Source organism: Scatophagus argus, chromosome 1 (genome assembly GCF_020382885.2).
Source record: "Scatophagus argus isolate fScaArg1 chromosome 1, fScaArg1.pri, whole genome shotgun sequence".
Taxonomy (NCBI): Eukaryota; Metazoa; Chordata; class Actinopteri; family Scatophagidae; genus Scatophagus; species Scatophagus argus.
In genome coordinates, this window is record NC_058493.1 from 25,964,825 (window position 1) to 25,985,630 (window position 20,806).

The 20,806-nt window shown below is 41.7% G+C and overlaps 1 long non-coding RNA gene across 1 annotated transcript; it reads right to left on the minus strand.

The window, feature by feature from the left end:
- Positions 1-12,558: 12,558 nt before the first annotated feature.
- LOC124067946 lies at positions 12,559-19,128 on the minus strand. The gene is made up of 3 exons (XR_006844886.1): positions 18,879-19,128; positions 12,974-13,111; positions 12,559-12,819 (listed from the first exon to the last, which is right to left on the minus strand). It is a non-coding gene; the product is annotated as an uncharacterized LOC124067946 (long non-coding RNA).
- Between the last annotated feature and the right edge of the window lie 1,678 nt (positions 19,129-20,806).

The following is a 20,806-nucleotide window of genomic DNA, read 5'->3' on the forward strand; positions in this document are numbered from 1 at the left end:
GGGTCAAATGTGCCTCCAAGATTCAAAGAGTTTGGTTTGACAGGAGGCCAGTACACTGGAAAACGTTTTTTTTCTTCTTCCTCTTTTTGTTTTTTTGTTTTTTTTTGCACATTCAGAGCCAGTAATAAGAAGCTTCATCAGAATTTAGTTGAAGAAAGTTAACATTATCTAGCACCGAGGAAGCATGTAGGAACCACCAGGGAACCATTGAGCAGCACGGGGAGGCAAACATCTACCTTGTGTTTTTACTGGTATCTTGTTGCTGCTGTGAAAGTCAATATCTGCCAGTGCAACAGAATTAATAATGCTGGTTGCTTGTATTTTTTATATACTGCAGTCAGAAAGCACCAGGGCAGTGATATATTTTTCATCGTCTCTGCACTCTCTGTGCATTTTTATTCTTGAGGAGAATGTATAAAATGGGCAGCATTTTCTACAGTGTCCATCTGATGTGGATGTAAACAGTTTAAACACTTTCTTTCATCACTGTTTCGTTTTCAAATATATAATAGTTCTGGTCTAGTCACACTATCATGCCTTTATTCATCCCTTCAGGGATAAATAAAGGAATTCTGATCCGGATTCTGATTTGAAATGCCAGGTCATGATTTAGCTTGGAAAAACGTTGAAATTACTGTAAGAACTGTAAGAAGTCAAATGTTTGTGCTGGATCTTGTCTCATCAAGTGAACAAGTTTTGTTCATGGCCGTCAAATGAGCTGAGGTTCAAAGTGAATGGAAGAGAATTAACAGAGTTCAGCTTGTTACTTTCTCCCGGTTACATTAACACTTCAATAGACGCAGCGAGCGTTTGCCCCACAGTCATTGTGAGGAGCGGTCAGGTTTGTCTGGAAGTTCTGCACCCAGAATCAGACGTCCCCGGGGCTGAGGTGTGCGTCCGCTAAACCGGGACAAGAGAAAAAATCCCCAAATTCCCCCCGTGAAAAGCACTGAGTAATTAATCTCCAGTGGGGGTTTACCCTCCACTCTGACATATGAGTGACATGCAGACTTTGCCTGCTTGTGTGTGTGTGCGTGTATGTGTGTGTGTATGTGTGTGTGAGAGAGAGAGAGGTGTTTGATTGCCTCTCCCCCGGGCCTGCTCCATCATGTCCTCTTCTTCTTTTGATGTCTCCCCTCTCTTTTTTCTTTTTCTTTCCTCTCTTCTTCCTCTTTTCTCTCGGCCGCCTGCTGTGCTCAGTGTCCTGTTATCCCTCTCCTTTTTGATTTTTGTTTTCCACTGCAAAATGGATCATGCAGTCAACGTGCGCATGACGAGTCAGAGCTGATGTAATGAGTGGGAGGTACAGTGCACACAAGACTCAGGTGTTTGCAGGATTTTTTAAAACTATTTTTAGGTGAACAACACCTGGCTTTGAGCCAGCATCATTTTAATTTGAACTTGAGCTTTTTAGCTCCTTTCAGATAATTGTTTTGGGTTTTCAACTACCCCACTGGTTTGAATCACTGATCAACATTAGATTTAAGTACACTGTTTGTTTGGCGCCAAACAGAAGGCAGAATCACAGTTAGCAACTAGCTGGTGAACATGAAGAGCATTTAGTAGCTAAAGAGACAGTTTTTCTCATTAGTTAGGGACTGGACATACATTAGCCAGAAATGCGACTTTAGATTACTGGTAATGTTGCTCCGTGGTTTGTTTGTTTACAGGACACAAGTGGACGCAGAAGCAGGCAAAGAGCTGAAGGTCTGCAGCTCAGAGTAACTGCTGCTTCACTTTGATCGACCAGTGTCATCTAGACTTTTTAACACTGGTCTGGTCTCGCAGGTACCAGAAACTGATGTCGCTTTCTTTTCACTGCATTTGCGTTTCCTCAGTTCCTCTTCCCTCACCTACTTGTCCTTTATGTGTAATAAAAATACACAAGTGAGTGACCCTCTTTTTCCCAAACCGGATGATGGAATTATTTGCTGTTAAAATGCCACAGATCGGCCTGATTTCAACTTTTTCTCAAGAGATTAATGAGACCAAGTCCAGCTCTGATGAAACACCCTTAGTGAGACTGAACATGTGTGGAAAACCAATAGATTTTCATTTTGTTTTACTTTAAATGTAACCACTCAAACACAGTCATGTGTGTCTGCATTCTAATTACTGGAACATTTTATTTCCCCCAATTGTGCTTCTTTATATAAAATCTTACTGTTGACCAACAGGGACGTCTACAGGCTGTAACTTGAGAAGCAGCTATTTGTGAGTAACACTGAGTGTGTGTTAGTGCTGCCAAGAAGGGAGGAAAGAAAGCCTGCCACATTAATGACAACCACGCTTATGTAAAGCTCCACGCAGTATTTATAGAGTCAGCTGGGCTTCACAAGGCCACGGTCGGAAAGTCTGCAAACCGAGTCATGACACACGTACACAGACACACGAGCACACACACCATATGTCCACTCACTCGCCACGTTTTAATTCATCATGAGCCGTACGATAGAAAAGATCCACTTTAGATTTGAACCCACACTGTCATCCTTCCACATTATAAATTGGCTTTGAGAATGTAACCCCCTTGTTCCATAACTTCCCATCTTATATCTTTGCGCCAAGTACACTTGGAAGAGTTACACTGTACTTTGACCTCTGAAAATCTACCAAAATGCAAAAGACTCAATTATGTCTAAAAGTGTATGTGATCTGTGCACAGAAATCAAAGATCTGTGTTTCCACCAGGACTGAGAAACTAGATTTGTTTTTTCCACCCTGGCAAAAATATCTAAGAATAAATCTTCACATTTTTGCTTGCTATTTGGTTTTCAATTTGAAGATGACAGTGTTTTGTGTGTATGTGTGTGTGTGTGTGTGTGTGTGTGTGTGTGTGTGTGTGTGTGTGTGTGTGTGTGTGTGTGGACAAGGGCAGGACAGCACAAACATCCCTGCTGTGGTGATTCTGCTGACTCGGAGCTCAGACTTCAAAGTGTCTCAACGTGCCATATTTACCAGAGCTACATCTGTGTTTCCAAAGCTGCCAGGGCAACTGTACACACAAATATGCACAACATCAGTGCTAACACATCCGTATCTGTATATATTACAGAGGACATGGAAATAAATCTGTACCTCTCTGTTGTAAAGAGGAAAGGAAAGCATAAGATCTGCTTTGCCCCCCTCTGTTCTCCCATCATGCACCATCACCATCATCTTGTGCTATTCTTTCTTTCTCAGAAGCACCAGCACATTTCTGATCCCCAGCTGACTTGCACCGGTGTTAAATTAGTATATATGTACTGGCAAAAGAACAGAAATTAAGAAGTAAATTAACAAACTTTGAAAGTCTTTTTTCATGCTCTGTCATATGTCAGCACTGACAGGAAGCAGAAGGTAGCAGTTACAGCATCAGAGCCAAAATGTGTCGGGTATCTGACAGTTTAGTTCAAAATTTTGACCTTTCGTCATAGCGTTCTCATGTGGCCAATTATTGCTGAAAGTGTAACTGGATGTGTGTTGCAAGATTAATGTCAGCAGACTGTCAGCTTTTCCAAGGTAAGCAAAGGATTAATGCACTTAGCCATTTCTTCATTTAAGCCACTTACTGAAAAAAAACAGTTCCACAAATAGGGCGTGCATAACACAGCAGAACATTTCCACAGTTTAAAACAGAGTTTATATGGAAATCCTAAGACTGGTCAACCCATAATCCTGCATTTAGTGGGATTTTTTTTTGTTTTGTATGAGATTTTTTGGACTAAACTGAACTACATTATGATCTTAAGAAGCCAGGGAGACAACATCATTAGCATGTTACAGATATGTCATTGCTTCATTATTTTTTTTCCCAAATTGTCTATATCACAAAATAGATATCACGGTAATGTCAATACTGTGAATTTCTCTGGTCATGATCTTATATCATGACAGCTCTAGTCTATAATTACCTGTAACTAAGTTGTGTGTAATTGTGTTTAGAGTGAGCCTTTTATATGTACAGAGTGAGAAGGTCCTCTTCTGCAGAGTCCACCATGTTCTACTGCCATGTTTCTACAGTGGCCCTGAATGAACAAACCAAATACTGGTTCCACACTGGGAGATACCTAATTAATCAATCATGAGGTCAGTATCTGTCATGTAAAAACTGCTTTCTTCATTGGTTCCTGTTTAACTCTGGATCGGTTGGCACAAATAATAGCACCTCATTTATTACGAGTTAATTCAATTCAATTCAATTTTATTTAAAGTGCCAATTCATAACACAGTTACAAGACACTTTACAGGTGTGTAAACAACAACAACAACAACAAAACAAAAAAACAACCAAAAAGAAGAGAATCAGGGAAAAACAGGCCCCAGGGCAAAACCCCACACTGAGTAAGCATATGTCGACAGTGGAGAGGAAAAACCTCCTTTTAACAGGCAGAAACCTCGAGCAGAACCAGACTCAGTATAGACGGCCTTCTGCTGTGACCGCCTGGGAGGGAGAGGAGAGACAGGGAGGATAGAGAGAACAGTGCAGAGCAGGAGCAGCAGGATCCAGGCAGGTCCATGGAAAGGGTTCTGGATCCAGCAGCACTATCAGTGCAGTAGGCAGGACCATAGAGGGCTAAGGATCCAGCAGCGGTACCAGGCCTCAGGAGGGCGGGGTAGGAGATTCTGGATCCAGCAACATGCTCCTGAAGTGCTATGGAAAGATGGAGCACAAGAGCTCCGGGGGAGGGTGAGTTAGTACTGTACCAGTGATGGGACATGATGAGTTAGTCCCCCTGCTCTGAAAGCTCGTTGTCTAAGGATCTCCCTCAGCAATCTAAACCTATAGCAGCATAACTAGGGGTTGGTCTAGCTATAGGCTTTGTCAAAAAGGAAGGTTTTAAGTCTCTCTTAAACATAGAGAGGATGTCTGCCGTCTGAACTGAGGATGGTAATTGGTTCCAGAGAAGAGGAGCTTGATAACTGAAGGCCCTGGCTCGACATTTACATTTGGAGATTCGTGGTATTACCAGTATGTCTGAATCTAAGGAACGCAGCACCCTAGAGGGCTGATATGGTTCGGCGAGATCAGTGATATATGATGGTGCCAGACCATGCACGGCTTTGTAGGTTAGGAGGAGGATCTTCAATTCTACTCTAAATTTTACTGGAAGCCAATGTAGAGAGGTGAAATACAGGTGAAATGTGGTCACGCCTCTTAGTTTTAGTCAGGACACAAGCTGCAGAGTTCTGAATGAGCTGCAGAGTCCTGAGGGACTTTTTAGAGCATCCTGATAAAAGAGAGTTACAGTAATCCAGCCTAGAGGTAACGAAAGCATGAATGAGCTTCTCAGCAGCTTCTAAGGAAAGGACATGCCTGATTTTTGCAATGTTACGAAGGTGGAAGTATGCAGTCCTCGAAATTTGCTTTATGTGAGTGTTGAAAGACAAGTCCTGATCAAAGCTAACACCCAGGTTCTTTACAATGGTGCTAGAGGCAGGAGCTAGTCCGTTATGAAAGGCTATATCATTAGCTAAAGATTGTCTAAGGTGTTTTGGACCAACTAGTAGAAACTCAGTTTTGTCTGAGTTCAACAGAAGAAAGTTGTGGGTCATCGAAGACTTAATATCTGCAACACAGGATTGCAGTTGTGTTAGCTGATTGCTTTCATCTGGCTTCATTGATAAATACAGTTGGGTGTCGTCAGCATAACAGTGAAAATTTATAGAGTGCTTTCTGATCACATTGCCTAGTGGGAGCATATAGATTGTGAATAGGATCGGGCCAAGCACAGAACCTTGTGGAACACCACGGCTAACCTTAGTGTGCATGGACCAGTTGTGATTTACATGTACAAAGTGATGTCTGTCTGATAGATAGGACTTGAACCAGCTTAAAGCAGTTCCATTTATACCAACTGATTTTCTAGTCTCTGTAAAAAAATCTGGTGGTGAACAGTATCAAATGCAGCACTGAGGTCCAGAAGGACAAGTAGTGAAACACAGCCCTGGTCAGAGGCCATTAACAGGTCATTGGTGACTTTTACTAATGTGGTCTCTGTGCTGTGATGTTCCCTAAAACCTGACTGAAAGACTTCAAATAGGCTGTTATTATGGAGATACTTGCACAGCTGACCGGCGACGACTTTCTCGAAAATTTTTGAAGTGAAGACCAGGTTGGAGATAGGCCTATAGTTTGCTAAAACTCCTGGATCAAGAGTGGGCTTTTTTTTAGCAGAGGTTTGATTACAGCAACTTTAAAACTCTGTGGGACATAGCCTGATGTCAGGGACAAATTAATAATGTCTAGTAAGGAGGTGCCAAGTAAAGGGAATACTTCCTTAAGTAGCGCAGTAGGAATAGGATCTAAGAGACAGGTTGTGGATTTAGAGAAGGAAACGATAGAAGCCAATTGTTGATGGAAATGTTACTTAATCATCAGTTAATGTTTTTTTTTCTGCAACCCCAAGTGATACATGAAGTGTAGTAATCCCTTGTTATTCCATGTTCACCCGACCATTACTTACCCTTTAATGTACCTCCAAATTTATATTTTTTGTATTTCCAACTTTCCACTTTTGGTGGATGTTGCAGCACATTAACAAGTTTCCAAAGTGGAAAACTAAAAAAAATATTCCACTTCTTCAACATCATGATAGGAGGGTGAATTCAATTTTGTCAGTCCTTTCACCCCACAGAAGTATAAAAGATGCTGCCGCAGCAGGGGGTCTCCTTAATTGGCCTGACCTGACCGATGGTGGATGGAGAAGGATCACGGGAGGAGTGGGGTGGATGTGTGTGTGTGTGTGTGTGTGTGTGTGTGTGACAGGGTACTTGCTAGCCTATGCTGGTAAAATGTTATGAAGTGCACACCCCACTGAGCACGCAAACCAGACGAATCAGTGTGTATCACAGCAGATGATAAGCCTGTATGAGTACTTATGAGTGGGGTACGTGTGTATGTGAGATTAGTTGTGTGTGTGTGTGTGTGTGTGTTGCTCTTTGCTTGTTCTAGTACCATAAAGTCACAAGGAAGTCGAATGATTTAACAAACTGCTTCCTACACATTTTAAAGTTAAAACTCGAGGAAACGATTGTCCTTTTTGTTTCAAAGGACATTTATAGCTATAGGTTAACCATTGTGCAACTCCTCAAAATTGTTATTGCACTTCAGGGCTAAAAAAGCTACAGAGATACCACGCAGAAACTGAAAGAACTCTGTTGGCCAGCATCAGCCTTATGTGTTTTCTTGTCCAGTTTTCTTATATTGGCAGAGCTTGTTCAGAATGAAGACAACTAAACATTCAGGAAGTTGAATGTCCAGTTCACTCTCTCTTTGGTTGTGTTTTGGTGTCGTCAGGCTCCTGAGGGAAATATTTGCTTATTGATTTGCTAAATGCTTTGTTTTGTTCACAAGCTGGTCGCTACATTGGCTTGTCTGCTGACTGATGCGTACAATTGGTTTTTAGCATCTATAAAACTGCCGACTGCAGCTGTGAAGAGAGCTTCCAAGAGCTGAGGGGAATTTCAGAGTTGAATGATAACCCTCAGGAATGCCTTGGCTGCATTGCATCCTGGTATTTTGAGTCCTGTTGCGTGAAAATTCATCTCTCTGCCTTCTTAGATGAATGACTCCCTGCAGATGGTTGTCAAGATAACAAAAATACAAAAACAGATGCACCAACACAGTCAATAAACACAGACAACCTTGACAATATTTAACACTGAGTATGGAAGACAACATGCTCGGCCATTTAACACACACACACACACACACACACACACACACACACACATGAAGCAGCGCTGTAATGCTTCACTGACATAAATGGGTTTCATAGTTCACTGCTGACAACTTAAACTCCACCAAAATCCCTCACAGAATATTTCTTGGCTGTTTTTTAAGGTTCTCAGGATGTGCGCACCGTAACACGACTGGGAAAGCTGTCCACTGAAGCCTCATTTCTGTCCTCCGAGAATGAATAACCCTCGCCTCAGCCATCCATCCATCCATGATCGTGTTTAGTAGAGTCAGAGACATGTTCGCAAACCTTTTCCACACCATAAATCTGCTTTTACAGCTGGGATGTCCATTCATACCACTGCATGGTTTCAACAATTTACAGTTTCTTGCGTAAGCAAAGAGAATCTATCAGCAGCATCTGGGCGCGTGTATACACAAAACACAGGGCTTTATTGTATCGCTGAATGTCTTTTCAACTTGCTGTGTTGACGCAGTTCAGTGACAGTGAAAACTGATCAGGAGTGCATGTAAGTGAGTGACATTAGAAGCAGTGCTTAATGCATAGCATCTAGAAACAAAGTAGCAGTGTTGAACACTAAAGAGTTTCACCCCAAGAGGAACCTCAGTGCACACACACACTCACACACACGCACACACACACGCTCTCTTTCGCTCTCAAGCACAACGGCAACATGAAATGAAAAAAGCTTCCCCACATGACCCACCAGGACAAACCAACTAAGAAAATGAAAATCACTTAAGTGTTTCGGCTCTTTCACTGCTGCTTCTCTCTCTGCTTCTGGCTTGTTTTTCTGCACAGTTTTGTGACTGTTCTCTCTTTCTCTGGTATCCTCTGCTTCTCTCAGCTCAGTGGGTGCTGTGTTGCAGTGGAAGCCGGCTGCAAAGACAAAGGTCCTCTCTCTCTCTCAGTCAGAGTTTCAAAGCTAGACGTGTCTCTGTGGCCCAGCCGGTTCAGTTGTCATTCCTCTGCTCATCTCTTTTATTTCATCCACTTTCCTCGGATGAGCTGGTGTTGTTGCAGCCACTTTGATAATAGTTTGTTCAGCTTGTTTCACACTGGAGATACAAATAAATAAATACATCATGTAAAAAAATATTGATTCTGTTTGTTTTCACATTAGCTAAACATGTAAAATATGTATAGAATAGATAAAGAATATATAGAAAAAAAAGAGGAAGACCATCTTTATTCTGACTTTTCAGTATTAATTGGTTTTGTGTGTGTGTGTGTTATTTGTTTTCAAGGATTCCTTACCAGTAACAATCAGCAGCTTTGGCGGGCATCCATCTGTCAGTGTCAATGGGCTGCTGGCATCCTTTCTCTCTCTCTCTCTCTCTCACTAACACACACACACACACAGCGCTTTGGTGAAACGTGCAAAAGTCCTGAATCACAGCTTCAGAGTTCAGTCACCTGTTTCAGAGAAACATCAGGTTGCTCATCAAACTGAGTGCTGACAAATCGATCATTCAAACCACGTATTTATTATGAAATTCAATGTTGTTACATAAACTGTCCACTGCACTTGTGACCTGCTGTTTGACCTGCTGTACTTGTTGTAGTTGCAAAGTCATGACAATACAGCACAAACAGTTTTCACTTTTTTCACCTCTCAAATAATGTGATTCAGATCACGTGAATTTAAACTGCGGCTTAGTTAACAACCTGCTTGTTTGCCTACATGCTGTTTACTGTAGACTCCCCTCCATAAATGCTGTCACCTCGTTACTGAGTAAATATTATCATAGCAGATGGGAACATGTGCAACATGAGCGAAAATAAGTGAGGGTGGTTTTTTGTTTTATTTTATAATTTTTGTTGTTCTTTCATCTCTGTGTGTGTGTGTGTGTGTGTGTGTGTTTCACAAAAAATGTAAGAAGAAATTTAAGGGATAAGAAATAAAAAGGTGAAGAATGTCTGATTTTTAAAAAGGAAAAAAAAGAGTTAACCCATCCCTGAAAACTACAAAATCATTTTCTCTGAAGGTTCAGTGTTCTGGATGACACACCTTTCCTTTTAACAAAAAGGATGATTAGATCCTGGATATCCCCGTGACACCCACATCACCCCCACCCCCACCTCACACTTCCACCGTGCTGTGAGGACAAAGAGGTTCATTCCATCTAAATGGTTCTGACTGTGCACCAGCTGTACATTCAGTTTGTGACTGAGGCTGTTCCAGAGGCTCTGAGTAATTCATCAACAGCCACAATAACAGATCACTGATTAGATTACACTGTGTGTGTGTGTGTGTGTGTGTGTGTGTGTGTGTGATGACTCAGTGAATACATCTCGATGTACAGTGTGGAACCGACAGACTCTGCCAACGAAACCTTTTTTTTTTCCTTTTCTGTGAAAACACAATCCTCCACAGTGACACACAGGCTGTTTTACAGGGAGATACCAAGTGGCTTCGACGCTACAGGAAACAAGGTGTTCAAAAACAACGCATTTACAATAAATTTCAGAAAAAGACTTGTAGGTTTAATTTTGTAAATCTGTTAGCAAAGCAAATCTTAAAGTGGTGTGAGTCCTGTGCTCTCCTCAGTTTCAGTTATTTAAATCTGCATCAAATTTTTATTTCAACTACCAGTGACTAAAGCATTTCACTGGGAAATAACTAACATATTCAACAACGAGAACAAAAAGAAACTCCCTGAACCTGAACCAAAGTTGGTCGATTGCTTACGGTCTCACTTAATACACAAGTAAATGTGCTGGGCAGAAGTGCAAGGCTTAAAGTGTCTAACACACACTGTTATAATCGTCTCAAATAAGAAATGAATAATTCATGAATGTGTTCAACAAATATATAAATAAGAATGAAAAGCAAAAGTTTGTCTTCTGTGTTGGATTTTTTTCTCTTTTGTTTTCATTCTGAAGCAAATGACTTCTTCTGCAGTAAATCTGGATTCATGCTCCAGATACTGACATATACGTGTGTCCATCCCTCCGACTGTGCTCCAGCCGTTGCGTGCTGGACAGTGCTAATGGTATTTTTCACCCTGTATCTAAAGGTGGCCCCCCAAGCACAATTTGTCCCTAATAGCTTATTCCCCCCTCGCTGTCATTCCTATGATGCTCATCGCCTTTAGTCTCTGTCGCACTGGTCTGTCTGTGACGGCCAAAGTCCTCATTGTGATGTTCTTGCAGCAGATGGGGACCCTTTCAGCGACATCAGCTGGGCCTTCAGTCCACCAAGACATTAGTCATGCCTCCAGGCTACTGGGGACACAAGAGGGCTAATTGGAAACAGATCACACACACTCACACTTGTGATCACATTTACACGTGCAATCATGAGCGAACCCACATACAGGCCATTACACACACACACACACACACACACACTTAATTACTCGGACCCTCACACTAATACACTCTCACACAATGCATCACACACACTTGCACTCTTTCAGAGGCCCCTCCGTCTCCCCAATGGAAGCACCTCAGGGTGAGGGGAAGGGGGTCAGTTTATTGTTTCTTATGAACAGCATGTGAAACAAACGAGGGACTCCACAGATGGGTAATGAGTGAAGGATAGAGGCAGAGAAGGACAGAGAGAAGGAAGGACATTGTGTGAAGTCAGCCCAGCGTGAACCCTTAATGGGCTAATAGCAGAGTACACACAATCCTCGATCTGGCTGTACATCAGCTCTCAAGCTCCCACAATCAGCTTACCGACTCTTAATTATCTCATCAAAGCCTGACAGGTGGTTACACTTTAGCCATACAAAAATCACAGGTTATGTCCAGGCATGTCTATGAATGAAAAAATCTGAGTCATGGTAGTTGTGTACCAGGTGCAATATTCAAGTGGTTAACAGTTCGCCCTCTTCATTGTTTTTCTCTTTTCTTTTCCTTTGTCTCACAAATGGAAAACCGTCATGACGATGGCATCTTGAATCCCCATAATCACCCCACACTGCATTGCCGATTTAAAAAGATCAGGAATATCTAAACCATTGTTCTTTGACAAAATCAAAACTTAACTGCAAGGTTAAATAATTAAAATAAAAACCCTAAATACACATTAGTTAGCAATATTAGCTAGCAAGTTAAATAACCAGCTAGCAGTTTTCAGCCACTAAGTGCTCTACAATATCAACAACAACAATCCATTCACAGTCAACGAGTGCTTTTCCGAGACTTTGGAGGGTGGAGGCAACTTTCAGTGCCATCTGTAAGAGCTTGGAGGGCTGAAAGTTAAAAACATGGCATGAGACTTCACAAACCTCTGAATCTTTTTTCTGCAAATAGTGCAGTCATTTTCACTCCAAATGCTGTTGTTGTCCATGTGCTACTGTGAAAAGCTGCCAAGAGACATGTGCTGACTGCTCCACACATGATTTCACCAGGTGTTTATTTTCACCTGCAAGTGAAAAATGTCACCAGAGGTTAATGGCCCCGTGTCTATCCCTCTTCATGGAGGCGTCCTGATGAATCAGACATGATCCCCAGCAGGCTTCCCACCCACACACACAACAGAGTCACAGGTACTGCATGAAGATACACCAGGCACATTTTTCTTTTACAGTTATACATGAATATGACTGTCGATACCGTTATGCCCTGATGTAGTAGTGCAAACGTTCCTCAGTATCCGAAGGTGCAGCTGAACAGCTCATACAGCATCACATGCTCAAAGAACTGAAATACTAGTGCAGTAGAAATTATCAATCCATTGTCTTGTGTTGACCTTAATACAGAGTTTTCTCTGACCCAACATCTAATGGTCATAAGAACAGCGGCAAGCTTAATTATCTGCTGTCTTCAGTGCTCTAGTGCTCTTTTTTGAGGATTTCTTTTTGACAGTGATTCAGCTGCTAGATATTACGGCACAGCACAACACAATCAATAAGTCAGTCAGGGATAGAGAGCAGGAAGCTCAGAAGGCTTAATCTTGAAATGCATGGGTGAGAGTGCAGGGTACCTTTCTTATGGGCAGTTGCACTAAATAGAAATGCTGAATAGAGCATATGAATGAAGTCCAGTCCATTAATGGAAAATATATGAAAATACTATGCAAAATAGACGGTGTTGGATGGGAAACAGGAAGTTAAAGCCTGCTGGCTTGAGCCAAGGTGACTTCCAAAATCTTTACTTCTGCCCTCGTGTCTGGGTTTCTCTTGAGCTGCCAGATGAAGAAGAAACAGAGCAGAGGATGTCATTCAGTATCTGCCAATTAAATGATGCCCTGCAGCATGCCTTGCTAACACAGCTAATTTGTGTGTATTTAGAAATAGTGGTTTGGCGTGCTGGTGGAGGCGGGTGGGTGTCAACTGTACCTGTTCTCCAGATCAACGGACTCAGCAGCAGTAGAGCGGGGGCAGCCATGATGGACAGCGGCTGATTAGGGAAAGTCCAGAACAGGCTGGATTTGCTCCGATGCCCCGAGGCTTTGTCAAGGCAGCAAACATCTCAGCCTACAGTGCAAACACACCCCTCCATTACTTATTTATTCATTCTCTCTGGAAGATGTGTTGACAGCCAGGGGTTACACCAAGCTGTGATGAACAGGATATTGTTGTTTGGGGCTGATTCATTGATGAACTCCTCTACAGTCCACTGGGCTTAGCTCTCACGCTGAAAATTGGGCAATGAGTGACATTAAGGGGGATGGAGAAGGAATACGAAGAAGTGGTCCAGTCACACAGAGGAAGACAGAGCTCTGAACCATACAGAAACTGTCAGGTGTCAGGTCATCACAAGACAGAGCGCCAAAATTTGTCCTCAGGCTGTGGATTCTTTCCTCCTTTGTGTTCAATTATACATTTGGTATTTAAATTTGCTCTGCATTTATGTACATGTCATTTCAAGTATATATAATTTATAAAGTCCAGCATCATAAATCTCAGTGCAGTGCAGCGTTAAATATCCTCTTCCCTTGGAACCTTGGCTCAAATAAGGGAAACCCCCCCACCCAAATTGACCTACAGTCTAAGACAAAGAAACAGAGGACGGGTTCCTCTAACGCTGCAGAGAGACATTAAGCACATGTCATGTGTACAAATAACAACAGTAAAATAAGTCCAATTAATTTGCAGCAATTTTCCAAAATTATTGTTTCAATCAACATATCTGCCAAATCACAAAATTGAATTTAAACATTGAACTTAACAACTACAGCATTATTAACATTTTATGGGCATGTTTATAGACTTTATGGACTCTGGTTAACGTGACTTCAAAAATAAAACACGTTGTGTCTACTTGATTAGTGGCCTGTGTGTTTATAGTGCAAACCAAATGTATTCACTCATTTACTCAATCATACAGCAAAATCATGTGAAGCAAAATGCAATGAAAAGTTGAAGTTTTGTATGTGTGCCACCACATGCTCACACACAAAAAAACATAAAACAACAAAACATTTGGTGAGATACAAAGAAATTCACAAGAATATAATAATGAAACAAATGTGCTGTGGCAAAAGAAAATAAAATCAGAGACCACACACAGGACATATACTATACAGCAGCACTAACGTGATTCTGTAGGAAAACGTCCCCCATGAACTGATGGAAGGATTTTAACGTGAGACAGTTGCAGGAGGCGTTGAGTTAGCATTAATGATAAACATCAGCAGCAGCAGCAAATTATCACAATTAATGCTGGCAGACCAGAAAAGAGGGATGCTTATGACAAAATATATATATTTACAAATTTAACAGAGTTGCACATAAAGACTTTTCTGCAATCATTTACTTTTCTGTCCTGAACAAAGTCCTGGTGAATCTATGGTGGCAGTAATAAGGATATTTCAGCCTCTATACTTCCATTGAACAGACTTAACAGAGGTTAAGAATAGCTTCACTGCTTGAACTCGCATAAAAATCCTGAAATGTCATCAGGTTGGAGATCCAAGCACAATATTGAAGCCTCATATTCCTGTTGGCCCTCATGACATATTTCATATATTGATCTCCTAACGTCTTTCAGGTTATATCCCTGGAAACACACACAAATCAGTGTACTGTTCTTTAAAGGGCAATCCATACATATCTACATATTCTGTTTGACTTTGCACAGAGCTGTGTTTGTAAAACCTGCCATCTGTTTTGTTTTCAGATCATATCCACTCTAATCATATACAATTAGGATGTGACGCATTGCAAAGCGCGCTGCATTTACTGACTGTTTAGACGTTTAAATATCACTCAGTTAGGAAGCCTGTTCCTCAGAGATTTTACAACATTTGCTTAACAAACTCATTGATTGGTTGATCATTTCTACAGCTATTTGTTTACATCCAGCCTTTCCCTCTTTGGATTAACAATGTGGGAGTTGCAAGCAGGGAACAGAAACAGAAATATAACTCTAATTTATGACAGCAGGGGCTTTGAGAGTAGCCACTTGGAGGGGGTGCATATGCATTCAATCAGTGATCACATTATTCAAGAGCGCATGAAATTGGGAATATTAAGAGAGCATTCTTGTGGGAGCGCAAGTAAATACATAAATGTAATTATTCTTATAATCAAAGAGAGAGCAGGAATTACATTAGGCTGATGTTATGCATGAAAGCAGAGTCACTTATTCTATTAGTCCACCACATGGGGCCAATACAGATGATCTGAACAATCACTCAGTGCTGAAATGCCTTCATTTGTCACCGACTGGCCCCTTTTGTGAAGTGACAAGAGCTGAAATTCTGTACAAGTATGTGTGTGTTACACATTACTGTTCAAATTAGTTTGTGGTCACTGGGTTTTTAAGGGCTGTCACTTGAAAGATTGTATGACAAAGGAAATTCACTCCAGGGAGAAAATCTGTAAACAGTCAACAAAATGCAGTCATGAAACAGGACATAACGTAGGTGACAGTCATAAATATTCACGCTAACTTAAGCTCTTCTTGATCAGATTTTGAAAGCCACTTTAATCCTTCCTTCATTTCTCCATTAGGGCTTTTTATATGACGTATGTGACTCTTAAAGCATGAAATTGATTTACAGACTGGAGACCTCCTCTACAAATAGGACAAACACAATTACTAGAAAGTCTTAGAATTATTTACATTTATCCCGCATATATTCTGGTGGTGTTATCCATTATTTTAATTAGTTATTTGATTAATTTTTAATCAGTATTTATAATCATACTTTGTATCTAACTTCTGACGTAATCACTACAGATTTTCTTCTTTGTTTTTTGAGGAAAAAAAACAACAGTGTTTGTACTTATTCATTGATTTTATTTCCCAAAAATGACAAATGAGAGGAATCTGCCACTCACAGAGTCTGAGCTGATCAATCAGCGTATGGCTAATTAGTTAAAAACATTTAAAACAGGACATTTGTGTGAATCAACCAGTTGTCTGTCCTGACAGCTTTCACTGAAGCACAAACTGAAAATGGACGGCGATTTAATTTCTGTTGAGTGACCCGCCATAAATCAGCCTTCAACCTCCTGCTCAGGCATTGTAATCATCAACGCAGAACTTGTTACTTGTTTTCCCTTAAACATACCACAATGCCTGATCGACTTGCATAAATACAACAGACTCGTCATCATCATTTACGCGTGAGTGTATGCTCGGGTACGCTGGTCGGACATCCCAGTGATGCCCTGAGCACTGCTAACATGACTTCTTCCTCTGTGCAAATCAGAGTCCACATCTTTAAAAGTTTGCCAAATCCAGCAGCCATGAATGGGCCAGACGTGGGTCACACATGATTGTGCAGACAGTTGGCTGACATTAGCTTGACCTGGCTGGCTACCTGGATGGAAAGGTAGAATGATTATGTAATTTCAATTTATTTATATAGCACCTTATAAAATCAAAATTGTCTCTAGATGCTTTACAGAGACCCAGAGCCTGAACCCCTGAGCAAGCAGACAGTGACAGGGAAAAACTACCTTCTAACAGGAAGAAACCTTGAGCAGGACCCGGCTTGCAAGGGAGAACTGTAGTGCTGAACAAAAGACTGCATCTGGATGTGGATTCAAAATAAGAAGAGAACTGCTATTTTTTCCTCTTCTGTCATTTACTATTTCCTCACCTCCACTGATGGAAACAATAATTAGAGTTTTATATTTCTCGGCATGAGAGCAGCAGAGCTTCAGCATAGTGCTAGCCATGTGCTCATTAGTGGTAATCTGTCTGCAGCCCGCAGAAATGGCTAAAATACACTTTGTTTCCCTGCTCGGGGTCGGAGAAGTTTGACTTTTCTCTCCCTTGTCTGTCTCTGAAGAAGATAAACTCCAATTTCCTCTCATTATCCAATCAGATTGTAAAAACGACCGCAGGGCAGACGCTTCCTGTAGGGCCAGGATGAGAAAAAATAAAAAGACAGAGCGTGAGAGAAAGACAGACTTCATAGGTGGATAGGAGAGGAAATCTGAGAAAAACAGAGAGGAATAAAAGAGCGACAGACAGGTTTGGATCCACATATCATCACTCGCTCTGAATAATAAGTTACGCCCAACATGTTCAGAGGACGCCTCCTACACAACAAATAAACACCAGCAGTTCCTTGTAATCAGCAGAGCGATAGATTAGGGGCACACAGTGCAGTGAAGTGGACGTGAATTACTGTAATTAGAGAGGAAAGCGATGCAGTCAGAAGGAAAAAGGGAAGTGTCCAAATCGAGGGGACAGGGGAGGTGAGTACTCTTTAAATTTCACCCGAAGACCCTCCAGTGTGATGGTAGGAGAGGAGCAGAGCAGGATGGCCGACATCAGAGGAATTATTTCTCTCTGCCAAACCACCGTCTCCTCACACTCTCAGTGGAGACAGCTGATGGTTTATGGTGGAGGTGGAAACAGAGAAAAGAGCCTTGGCGTGGAGATGTCAGGATCCTCTGCAGTAGGAAGCTACTCACACACTTACAGTAAATGTAATATTTGCAATTAGTGTATTGATCAGAAAATTTTGGGATGTTTGATCAATTTCATATGATGCGGACTGCATGTTCAGTGTCTGGGCTGGGCCTGGCATTGGGGTCACATGTCCTGGAAAAAGCAACCCTTAAAACACTGGACCTTTTTTCCTAATTTTTATAACATGTCACTTGGAAATATTTGATTTGGGGGTTCCTTTTCCAAATTTTCAATATTTTATCTGCCTATAACCGTTTCAATCAATCATTCATTGCCCCAGGCCTTTTAAGGTAAGGGTGGGAACCTGCTGAACTTAACAGATAGTTATGGCAGAGAAATAATGAGCAGCTTGTAACACCCAGCCCGAGACTGTGTTTGAAGATGTACAAAATTTCTTCATTTATTAGGACCCTGACTTCCAGTGAAGGGAAATCTTAATGCTTCAGCATACCAAGACATTTTGGACAATGCTATGCTTCCAACTTTGTGGCAACAGTTTGTTGAAGGTCCTTTTCTATTCCAGCATGACTGTGGCCCAGTGCACAAAGCAAAGCTCCATAAAGACATGGTTGGATGAGTTTGGTGTGGAAGAACTTGACTGGCCCACACAGAGTCCTGACCTCAACCCCATCCAACACCTTTGGGATGAACTGGAACGGAGATTGTGAGCCAGGCCTTTTGGTCCAACATCAGTGTGTGACCTCACAAATGCTCTACTGCATGAATGGGCACAAATTCCCACAGAAACACTCCAACATGTTGTGGAAAGCCTTCACAGAAGAGTGGAAGCTGTTAGAGCTGCAAAGCTGTCTGTGTGTTCAGAATGAGACGCCATTAAAGTTCCTGTTGCTGTACAGTTCAGCTGTCCCAATACTTCTGTCTATATAGAGTATGATGACTGTAGCTAGATTTCTATACATATGCATTTGTAAAAGTGTGTGGATTTGTAGAGATTTACTGTAAGTCTTCTTTGCTACTGTCCAGAGTCCATTTTCTCAAAGTTTAGTATCATTCTGATCATCTTACTTCATCTGAATATCAAGTGGCTGTTGCTCTGGACATTGGTGTGCTGTTTTGACATACGGACAATTCGTAGTGGGACTGTCAGAGCCGGTGGATATTTTGATGAGCATGTTACACACCTACGCACACACACACACACACACAGTCAGGAGAAATACAGTACAAAATCCACTGCAGTTGCCATTGTTACTATCTGTTGCAGTTGCCACAGCAACCAATACATAAACACACACGTCAAGGCTTGTGTTTGCTCTTGTACATACGTCCCTGCCCCCTGCCCTCACCCCTTCCCCGACTCCTGCAAAACACACACACAGTGGTGTTGAATGACGGTGCTCTCCTGACCTTGGCGGCACTTGGAGTTCGGCCAAGCGAGAGGCTGCTGGAGGTGTTGAAGCCCGAGCAGTCGAGGTGCAGCGAGCTGAAGGACAGGCGGCTCCGTCAGCTGTGGAGCTGCTCCGCTCTTCATTCTTCACCTCTCATTCCTCCTCCAGTAGAGGCACTCATCACATTATTTTGACTCTCCGTTCACCCACGCACCCTCGCTTGTTACTGCTGCTGCTGCTTCTCCATGACATGCCGTTCTGTTGACGCTGCCATTCTGACTCCTAAAACAAACGCTCAGTCTGTGAGAGAAAGTGCCAACAGCAGCTATTTCACTAAATATCCCACTTTACCTCCTGGGTGCCAATTAAAATGCCTGTCATACACGGTGCCCACTTATGTGACAATTGGGTCAGGATAGAAGGAGGGTCTCATTATTTGCCCGATAATAAAGAAAGGCATGACCCAGCAGCGTTCATTATGAAAACGATGTTATTATATCTTATCAGCCTGGTAATCTGGGACAAGATGAGCAACTTTTCGACACATTCAACCTAAAGTAACACGGCAATTAAAATGTCCCGGGCAGCCACAACTTTCCTTTGACTGCAATTCATTATAAATAGTAACAAAAAAAACGCCACAGTAGATGATTAGTCACCTTACATCTTCGTCACTGCTCGCTGTTGCAGTTGTAAGCAGCAACTGCTGAAGGTCATTGCTGAGATTTTGGGGCATTTTACATTCCTCTGGCGGACACTTCTATCCAAAGCGACACTTACCTCAATGTCTTGCTAAAGGACAAGAGGAGCTGAGACCGAACCATCAACCTGTCATTTAATGGCTGACACACTCTACTAAATGAGTTACGGCGACATTGCTGCAATAAAGTGTGACGGGACAATCAAGCAGGTTGTAATAAACAGTTCAGCCAGATTATTTAAAATTCTTGTCATTTGGAGGTCAAACTCAAAGTGAACACTAGTTGCACATGAAACCTGTGTGAGCTGTGGGACGCATGTGGTACGTTTGTCAAAGCAGAACCAGTAAGTCGTCTGCAAACAGTGATCAGTGTTTACCACTGACACTTTGGTTAATGATTTCACGGTTCTCCGTTTTCTCTTCCAAATAAGTGACCTGGAGGTTTGTTTGAAATTTTGCTGATAGTCAGACTGCTTGTGTTTTTGTGCATTTCTGGATCTCAGCCATAAACTTGGAGTGCATGATGTTATCATTACAGATAGCAATGATGGCCAAAAGTACAAATATTTGATCCAAATTGCAAAAATGTGGAATTAATCTTCAAGAATTAGCAGCCAAATATTAACTTTTTCAATGCAAAAAACAACCAAATTTCTATACTGTGTGTTTTAGAGCAAAGCAGAATGTTCGCTTGTTGCGTCTTCTTGCCTTTGTGTTGATACAGCTTGTGACTGCAAAACATTTTAGAAAACAACTTAAATTCAGTCTGTAACTGAACATTCACCGTGATGGATTACCAACCTCGAGCAATTCTCTGGAAACTGGATTCTCATGACATAATGAGGTGAACTGAAACCAGTGTCTGCCCAAGTTTTTAAGATTAAAATAAATTTTGTACATAACACTCACTGTTCCTCTATTCCTTATTAGAAAGCTGCTTTTAAGGGGAAGCCTGGATGATAAGCAGTTCATCTTAATACCTGTCAAATATTCCTATTTTGACGTTTTAACAGACGTTTTAACAGTTTGGGATTTGACATCAGCACAGCACATCGCTAGCTTGAAGTACAATGTAAAAGCGTCTTTCCTTTTCCCAGTGTCATGAAGTTTGAAGTGAACTTTTGCCAGGGACTGACTTTGCTCTCTCCTCCTTGTTCTTTGCCTTGTTGCTCTTTGTCAACGCGTCAGAATAATGAGGGCAAGAGAAACACAGCATTCGGGCCAGAGCAGGGACAGCAGGCTCAGTG